The 9,975-nt window shown below is 39.2% G+C and overlaps 1 long non-coding RNA gene across 1 annotated transcript; it reads right to left on the bottom strand.

Annotated features, from left to right (window-relative positions):
• Nucleotides 1-1,787: 1,787 nt before the first annotated feature.
• On the bottom strand, nucleotides 1,788-5,568 carry LOC135308411 (uncharacterized). Its single transcript, XR_010368849.1, has 3 exons — nucleotides 5,456-5,568; nucleotides 3,840-4,203; nucleotides 1,788-2,397 (listed from the first exon to the last, which is right to left on the bottom strand). It is a non-coding gene; the product is annotated as an uncharacterized LOC135308411 (long non-coding RNA).
• Nucleotides 5,569-9,975: the final 4,407 nt, after the last annotated feature.

The raw sequence follows: 9,975 nt of genomic DNA, 5'->3' as shown, positions 1-9,975 counted from the left end.
AATGCAAGGTAAATTAGAGGGCCTGGGTTTGATCCAGAAATGGACCAAAAGGCATAAGGTAGCACTTAGGAATCTCTGCTGAAGGCTGCACTCCACAGAATGTGGGGATGGAGCACCACGTCCCCCAGCATACCCATCAGATGTTCAGGTCTCGTTTATTAAAAACCCAGAAACATCCTTATGTAATTAGCAAAGCACTCAGATGGAGGTGTGCTTTCCCAGAGAAGTGAAATCTTTATTTCTTCTTTGCTTCATCGTTGCTTCCCAGTGCTCCTGGCATTTCAGAAGCCGTGTGGTCAGTAATCAGCCTGTATTATGTCTAAATGGGATCTTTAAGGCCATCAGCTATTAAGTCTGCAATGCTTCCTTATTTTCTCAGCCCTTTGTATGAACTTGGCACTACAGACCCCAGATTTTTCAAAGGCATCCTGTGAAATGCCTGTCTGCAATTGCTCCACTGAAGCTGGGGGCACTGATTATTGAGTAAGGGTGAATTCTTTTTCAGTGCTCAGAAGCCTGTAAGATTAAATGTGTGACATGTAATAAAAGTGTGGACTTGCGCCTACCTTCAGATTAATTTCTGGTGGAAGTTCAAGTATCCAGTTCAGAAGTGTGCCCTGGTTTAGACGCTTTTAAAACACAAAAGGAACTTGATTCCTCATGAGATATGTTTTTATATTATTTCACTTTTTGACACATCTGTGCAAAACCACACCTTTTGAAATGTCTGTGTTTTATTTTGGACTGTTTTCATGTTGTTCCTTGTTTTCTGTTTTACCTGCTTTTGTTCATTCTGGTTTGTTTCCATTACGTTTAAGCTGGAATATTTATACTGCACAACTTTCCCATGTCATTTTTGACTGAATTATTGTTACATTTATTCTTTCTTTCATTCTTTTTTTTTTGACTGCTGTTTTTCCCTCTGCTTTTTACCTTGTTCTTTGACACTGATCTTTTAATCCTGCCCTCTCCTCCTCCTTTCCCCCACATTGATTTCTGTGTTCCCTCTTCTATTTGCCCTTTGTGCAATGTATCAGATAGACACACATGCATGTGCTCCTGTTGTTTATTCCATTTTATCTGCTAGATCATCAGAGAGTAATTAACAAGATGCCAAAGAGCTTGGCAATTCAAAGAACAAAAGCATGAGTGGACTATTAAGCAAAATCTCTTGCAATAATTTGCAAGATAAATAAGACGTCCTAGTTTATTTGAGCTTAAAGTTTCAAAAATATTTTTCAAAGAAGAGAATTTGTGGTAGTAAAATGCTTCTTAAATGAAACTTACTTCTCCCCCATAACTTCTGCTATAGATATGTCCCAAGGAAAACCAGCAATTCCTTTGATTAAGCACTGCCATCTAATTAATTTTGCTATTTTCCTGTGCTCAGTTTTGTCCTCTTCAGAGTGGCACTTCATCCTTCATAATGCTGCTCTAAGCATTTCTGAGAGATGGAGAAGAGTTATAAATAACAATCCATAAACCTTTCACCAGGGAGTCTAAGCATACATCATAAACAGCGCGGTAATTCGGCTTTCAGGAAAGATACTAAATTGTGTAATCACTATTAAAGACTGTGCACTCAATAAGTAAATGGCTTCAAGTTTATGGGAGGAAATATCTCATGAAGATGTGGATAGAGCTCTCCTCTCAGCAGGGAACTCAAGCATATGCACAAAGCACATGCTTTTATTCTTTATCTCTACATCTTTCATAACCAAGTGTCAAATCACAGAGGTACTGCTTACTTTTAAGATTAGGACTAAAATAGTCTACAGTGTGTACTTTTATGCCATTATAACAAGCAGATTCAAAATAAGTTGTAAAGTTAATTTTAATGCTGTAGTATTCAAACACAGCTGGTGTTCCTGTGTTCAGCCATTTCCATGAATGGATTTCACTCTTCTTCAGTAATAAGCCTTTTGATGTGCTGGGATTTTAGAATTGGGAAGCGTATAGAAAGAAAATCAATTGATATTAGCATTCCAGCCTTTTCTGATACCTCTTTTGGCACACCAAACAGCTCCTCCTGATCCTGTACGAAGAGCCATCCTGTGGAATGGGGTTTCCTGAGTCTCCCTCGAGGTCTATGAGTCCCCAAGGTGTCTGGTGAGGAGGTCACTCTGTGGATTTACACACAGGGAGTGCGGGGCTGCTGCTCTGCATGGCTCCCACCATCCGTGTACCTGCAGTTGTCTCCTTTCTCTCCCTTTGTTTTCCAGCTCTTGGGCATGTTTCTTTTGGTTTTCATGCTGCTGCCTTCTGTTGTTTGTGTTGACCCACATGGTGGGTGTGGGCAGCCTTGTGAAGTCCATCTGAGCTGGTGTCAAGTTCACTGACATCCCACTGGATGCAGCACTTTCGTTGCATGCTGCCTCATTCAGATCAGCAAACTACCTTTATGGAGTGAGAGGAAGAGAAAAGTAAATTCCTGAAGAAAAGCAAAACAGAATAAGCGAGCAAATTAATAAGAAAAATTTATTAATTAATGGGAATTGGTGATCAAACATAACTATGATATTTCTCAGATAGTAACAGGAAGGTGACAAAGATTAAATATATGATCCAGAATTTTACATCAGTATATTTAGATTGTGCCTTTTGTCATGGTGCTTTTTTTCATCAGTCATTCCAGGTGCTTTGTGTGTTTTGTCAGGGTTTTTTTTTTGTGAGTATGTTGCTTTGTTTTTGGTAGTTATTAGAATAATGCATGTAAAAATATGACTTCCTGCAAAGTCTTTGCAAAAGGGAGCACACAGAGAAGTTAAAAATTGTGACTTATTAGCTACATATGAGAAAGCAGGTCTCAGAGGCCAGGATGCTTTGGACCTTTTTCACAAATTTCCTGCTTGTTAGGAAGGTGGGAGCAGTGGTTTTGCACAGTAGAGCTTTTTTCTCCTTCCCCTCCACTTCAGTGATGCTCACTTGTCACTGAAATCAGCCTTCCCCTTCCAGCCCTGAGCTCTCCCTTGCTGACACAGCCAGCTGTCTCTAATTCCCATGCCAATAACATATAATGGGGTTTTTTTTTGTGGTTAAATGTGCCCTAGAATTAAGGTGATAAAGTCCAATCCCTTTCTTGGTAGTGATGGGCAGATGCATTCTTGAACATGCTTGAGCACCTCAGTAAAGAACACCACAGCACATTTCTGGGCACTGCTGAATTTTAGTGCTGCCAAACTGAAACAACTTCCAGAGATAAGTGAAATGAGCAGGAGTGGGTTGGGTGGGTAAGGACTGAGATACCTTGAACAAGTTGGGATGAAGTCAAAAATACTGACTGCAAAAGGCAGAACTAAATGTCAGAATAGAATGGAATAGAATAGAATGAAAATGAGCATCAAAACTAGAACTGGAAATGAGGCTGTAGTCAAGCATAAAGCAATCTTCTCTTGAAGACTGTGGTTGTGTTTATAACAAAATATAGATAAAGACTTGGTTTCTTTTCTAATAAGATAATGCAAAGTAATTTCAGTGTGTTCAATATATTTAAAATGTCTCAGGCAATTCACTGTCTTTTTAAGAGTGTGAGAGAATAATTTGCTATAAACAGTATTAACTTTTGCTCATTCAGGTAGCTGGTTTACATGATCAATCTGCCACCTTGTTCAGTGTTTCAGCAGACAGGTCTGTTTGTCAGGTGTTACTGCCAAAGAATACCCGTGCTTTAGATCATAAACCATTCCCAGGCTTGCTGTGGGTGCCTTTGTGTTAAGTGGTGCACATGTAGTGCCAGCTGACTTCCATGTGCTGTCATTTAACAGCTCTGGTGTGCTGTCTGTGTCTCACAGTGACAGAACAGGTCCAGGGCTGTCTGTCCTGCTGATTCAACAGCTCACCTGTGCCTGGTGCAGCACTTGTGGCCCGTTGATCTGGTGTGTGTCTCTCCATTTCTGTGATAGCATTGGCCTTACTTGACAGAAAGGAGAGGGAGTGCTGATTCCTGCTGTCTCTCCCGTTTGTCTTTTCACACTGCAGTGCAGTATTTTAAGTGATGGATCCGTACAGAACATTGCTGATATGCTCCAGCCAGTTCGCTTGATGTTTCCTCATGGGTTTGATTGGCAAGGCAGGGAAGTCCTGGCTGCCCAGGGGCTCACAGAAGGAGGAAGCAACTCTATATGCAGACGAATAAATTTAAATGTCCCTTTTCTTATGCTCTGTTACATTTTTCTCTTGCCTTCCCACCTTCAGAATTTCACTCTGTGAATAAAAAAGCAAACAAAATAAAACTGAGTCCCTGAAAGACATTAGGTTTGTGTGTGTGTCACTGATAGAGCATATGCAGGGATTTTCTCTTTAATAATGACTTTAGCAAGTTGCATGTGCCTTGGGCTGTGTTTATCTCTCCCACCACCTGTTTCCTGGCAGAGCTGGGTGTGTGGGTGCCCCCAGCTCCCCGTGGGTTTGGGGCACACGAGCTGTGCACAGGCACTGTTGGGTCATGGAACCATATTAAGGGGAATATGCAACCATAACCTTGCATGGACAGCCCAAAATTTAGTAAAACAAGCCTGTATCCCCTGCTGGCATTCAGGAGACAAGTAACCAGTAGGACTCAAGGTGGACCCCTGTAGGAATAAGGAAATCTATTCCTTGAGGGCAGAATTGTGATCCTATATATTTTGGGAAATGCAATCTGTAAGCCTAATTTTGCAGTATTTTATCATAAGCAGTCTTGGGTAAACTAATTAATCTCTACTAGGGTGATTGGGGGGCTCCTGAGATATATATATTCTTTCCACATGCTGTTGCCTGGAGATAATATTCAGGGTCTGTCTTGCTGAACAGATATGGGTGCATATTTTGGGGCATCCGCTTCTGTCTGGCTTTGATTTTTTGGGAATTATTTATCACTGTCAGTAGAATAGTGGTGCAAGAGATTAAGGTCTGGCTTTTCTGACTCTACTTTGTTTTCAAAGCAATGAAACAAGTAGCTTGAGGGAAATATAGTAAATATGTCCATTTTCAAAATTTTACATTGAAAGGTAATTTTATGTTTTCTGAAGCTGCATTCAGTATGTTGTTGTATATCTTTATTAAGATGCAATTAAATCAACACTTAGCCATCTATAGATTAATGAGCTAAATTAATAAAATAATATAGATTGTATTGATTAGTTACCTTTTCTGTGGTATTTATTAAAATCTACAACATAATGGCCTGTGATGAAATGAGCAATATTGCTGTAAAGCTTTTCATCTCTCTTCTGACCACTGACAGTGCGAACTTTTTCATTACTATGTGATGGGATGTGTGTTCACATCAAAGATTGCAAATAATCATGATAGCTATAGTTATTATTTTTGGTTTTTTCTGGGTTTTTGTGGTTTTGAGATTTTTTCGTCAATTTAAGGGGAATTATTTCCACTGTGTTGGATATATAGATTTGCAGCTGAATGTTGGTGAGAAAAATGAAAAAAAAAAAAAAAAAACTAATCAAGAAGAACTTACTGTTGTTTGCCATCTTTTTTTAATGTTTTGGTAACAGTAATTCTCAGGTTCAAATCATCACCCAGGGCACAGAGAAAGAAAAGGCAGTGAGGGTGCTTGATCCAAAAGCTGTAGAAACAACAAACATTGAATCAAACATGACAATCTTAGCATGTTTCTCTCATCTAAGGCACTAATTCTTGCTTGTCTGGATCATGTTTGACAAGTGTTTGTCTGGGAAGGATAAAACCTGAGGTAGTCCTGGGTGGATGGGAGGGAAGCTCCCAGAGACTGAACATCAGGACATTCATGCTGGAGACAGAGGGAAAGTTTACAGTTGGAAAAAAAAGGGGGGATTAATTGTAGTTTTTTATGAGAGTTGCTGCTTGCATTTTGGACTTGAATGAATGGTTCTGTACTCAACAATCTGTTGTTTTTAACTACTCCATTGAGCCTAATAGATTTCAATGCTCCTTTAAAACCTTGTATCCTTTAACCTCCCAAGGTAAGCAGTGGTAATGCTTTTCTATTAAAGGCAGTTTTGCATAAAATATTTTTGTACTTCTTTTAACACAGAATTAAGGAATGTCTTACAACCAAAAGAATTTCAAGAGATGTGGGAAAGTGTTTTGAAATGTAATAAACATGTGTAATTTCTTGCAGCTTTTTACACAGCTTTAAGATGGGAGAGAAGTGGAAGGGAGAGGTCATGAGTTTTCCATCACATAAAGCTGGTGACCATGACTTGGGGGGAAAAAAATTGCAGAATAATAATAATAATTAACTTGTCACATAATATGCTGCCTTTGAATTGTTCAAGATGGTGAGATGATTCATATACTCATTAAAAGGTATTCTAAAAGTAGGTGAAAGGGCAAATGATTTCTGTAAATGGGAATTAATACACAGGAAAAAAAACTGATGTAGGAGAGAATTTAACTGTCTCTTATTCCTTGGAAATTTATTCTGTAACTTGTGATAATTCTTTTAAATCACTGAACTTTTAATATAGTAGTAAAATATGATATTTCAATCTCTTTTTGCTTATTTTATTATGTATTGATATATCACCATTTGTCTTTGGGTATTAAAACCTTGAGTAACTTTCAAATAGCATCAGGTGGGGGTTGGTAAAGAGCCATAAATAGCTTTATATGCCTTTTCTCTAAAGGTTGACATTTTTATTAGTAAGAGCATAACCTGCAATTCCATAGGCATTAATAGCTGTGGCATTGGAAGACATGTGCCAGTCCAGTACAATCCTGCCTAGCAGGATTTTCTCTGCTGTGGATCTGCATAATTACATACATGAGATCTACTCAGCAAAGATAAGTGTAATGAGTTATCAGTCTTGTTAGCACCTATCACTGTTATTGTTAAAGGGTGCCTTTAGTGCTTTGTGGAATGAATAGATGTGGTCTTAGTTCCTGGAAAAGTTATTAAGACAAAATAAAATCATCCAAGATCAGTGACTGCACTATTATTCTTTCTCCACTTAATTAACTTTAACCTGACTTTCCAACACATGTAGTTTGGCTCTGAGTCTGAAATTAGGTATTTACATTATTTATTTTTTTTGTGTATTGAAAATCTGGCATGATCCACACACCCTTCTTTACAGATCTCTCCAGATGCTGCTTTTCAGTGCTTTGGAGAAACCACTGAAAAACTCTACAATCTCTTTTTGTTCAAATTGTCCTGCCCTGCTTCATGGGGGTGCTCTAGAAGCTTATTTGTGTGATGGAGCAGCAGGACCACAAGCCCTGTGGTAAATGAAGGCAGTGAGCATGTGGGAAAGCATTTGCTGCATGTCTGTTGTCTCTGTGTAACCAGGAAATGTGGAAGCTGACAGTCCACTATTGTGAAACCTGTTGGGAAACGTAGGATGGGCCAAAAAGAGGGGAAAAATAGAAAAACCGTCTTTAATGGGAAGGTTTGAAACCTAAAGCTGCTCAAACCAAGTTACCCAGTTAATACATGGAATGGAATTTTGTGAGTTGGCAGAGGAGTGTTCTGCACTGAGAAAAAGCCCATGGCAAAATGGATTCTGAACAATACAGGAGGAATGGAAGGAAAACATGAGTGTACCACTTGATTATGGAAAGGAAGGCTTGTGGGAAGAGTACAAAGAAGGGCACTGAAAGAGAAACAGTATATGTGCTCTCAAAAAATATAAATACCCATAGAGGGTAGAAATAGCAGGCAGTTCTGCCTTCTGTGGGAGAATAGCTTTATTGGAGAATATCAGTATTATTAGAAAAGATGATGTGGAGAATATTGATTAGATGATTCAGAAGTGAGTAGCCAAATGAACTATTGTCTCAGAGCTTGAGGACACAAACTGGGTTTCTCTGTGGAATAAAAATCAGAAGGTGATTTCAGAAAGCTAATGGACAGATTTTAGTTTCTGTGTTGCTGGAAAATAATAGAAAAAGATACAGTTATTTATACTAATGGAGCTTCCAAGACATGAACAAAAATAACAAGAGAAATAAGATCTGCTGAATGTTAGAATTGTAGCAATTTCTGGAACTGCAGTATGGAAAATCTATATTAGGTCAGGTGAAATTGACATATGACTTCACACCCAAAACCAAACCAACCCAAAAAGTCTTCTGCTGTACCCCCAGATGTATCACAATCTGCTGTGCTGCTTTGAGAGAAATAGAAAGATATATTACATCCTGTAGCACTCCTTTCAGAAAAAGCATCCCTTTCTGTATCCAGTAAAGAAGAAACATGGCAATTGTGCAATCTCTTGAGAAACTGCTGTCTTGCTTGTAAGGGAAGACTTCTATTATAGATGCACTTCTAAAATAAGAAGGCACTGTGAAAAAAAGAATTCAAAATGTATGAGGTTAAATTTGTTCTTGTCAAACATATGGCATATAAGTAGAAACACGACAAGCAAAAGTCCTGATGCTTCTGACTGTCCAGGAACATCCCCTTAGGGCACAGACACAGCACTGTGTCATATCTGGAGGGAATCCCTCCTGGATTCCTGTGGGGAGCCATGATGGATGCCAGATGGTTGGACCTGACAATTTCTCTGCCTCCAGCCCTGTGTGTGCTGTGTTAAAGCCATGTCCCAGGAGAAGGGTGAAGGGGACAAGTGCTCACATGCCATGGTCTGGCTGTGCCATGTCTGGGCTCCGCCGAGCCTTGGGCTGTGAGAAGGGCAGGATGCTAACTTGGAGAGAGCTGGACACAGCAGGAAGAAGATTGAGGTGGGAAAGCAGGAGACTTCAGAGAGGGTCAGGGGATAATGTTACGCTAGCCAGGCTCAGAAGTGAAGATGTTATGTCTTGTACATCCACAGAAATAATTTCTTGGTCTGCTAAGCTCAGGCAGTCTGAAAGTTACTGAAGTACAAAGAAAAATCTGAGGAAAAAGTTCTACCCTTTATAGGCACAGTGGCTGCAAGATCTCTGTTTTTGAGCCGTATTCTGTTTTCCCCTGAGAGAAATAAGCTTTCTCTATGTGCAGTTACTCGCTGTGGTTGGCTATTTTTGTGTTCAATAAAAGCCTTGCTGTAGCAACTGCAAGCAGGGGTTGCCTCAAAGAAACAGCAGGCAGGGAGTCACGCCCTTCCACAGCAAATGCATGGCTGAGGGTCAGCTACAGCCCTTCCCTCTGCTGCTGGACTTGCAGTTTGCAAATGCTAGCTTGGAAACCAGCAGGGTTTATTACTTTGGTTATTTTTGAAGAGTTCAAGTGTCACCTTCTGTCTTTGTTTTGGGAAGCCAAAACTTTACAAAATGGTGGCACCAGGGTTATGTGCATGTGGTTCCAGAAAATGGAATAGTTTAATATACATATAATTTCTAGCTCGGATCTCAGCAAAAAGTCAAAACCTGACAAGAGAAATGAAGACTTTGAATTCACTGATATCCTTTCTAATAATATTTGATGTCTAATTTACTTTGTGAACCAAGATCATCAGGACCCTCAAAGTTGTCCAAGATGTGCTTCTCCTCAGACAAATGATCTGTTGCTCCCAATCATTAGCAGGCAGATGGCAGGTGATCAAGATTTCATTATCAAAACACCAATTTTCTTTTGAGGTGAATAGATGACCATCTGTTCCTAACATTGTACCTATGGGAGCCTACAACTCTGGCTTGGATGCTTCCAAAATATAATAAGAACCTTCTCTTAATTAATATACACACTACAGTCAATATATGCTAATAACATTTTGCTAGCATTTTCAAAGAGTTGAGGAAAAACTAAATATCAAGTGGATCATATCTTAAAGGTGATAATTTTGGGATGTCTCAATAAAACACTTGTTTCTGGGTTTTTCCTGTTAAGCTTAGAGGACTCCTCATTTCTGCAACAGGGGTAGGATTCAAAACATGAAAAAGCTGCTGAATTTTTCATCTGTAAGAGTACTGGATATTTCAGTTGTAAATTTTGAATTCTGAATTTTGAATTAATTTCCTTACTTTGGAAGAAACTTCAATTTCCTTGTCACAAAGTTCTGTCCAATAGTCAAATGAGTGCATCTAATTTAAATACTCAAAGTACAAATTTCTGCG

Source organism: Passer domesticus, chromosome 10 (genome assembly GCF_036417665.1).
Source record: "Passer domesticus isolate bPasDom1 chromosome 10, bPasDom1.hap1, whole genome shotgun sequence".
Taxonomy (NCBI): Eukaryota; Metazoa; Chordata; class Aves; order Passeriformes; family Passeridae; genus Passer; species Passer domesticus.
This window is presented reverse-complemented; position numbering and strand designations above follow the sequence as displayed.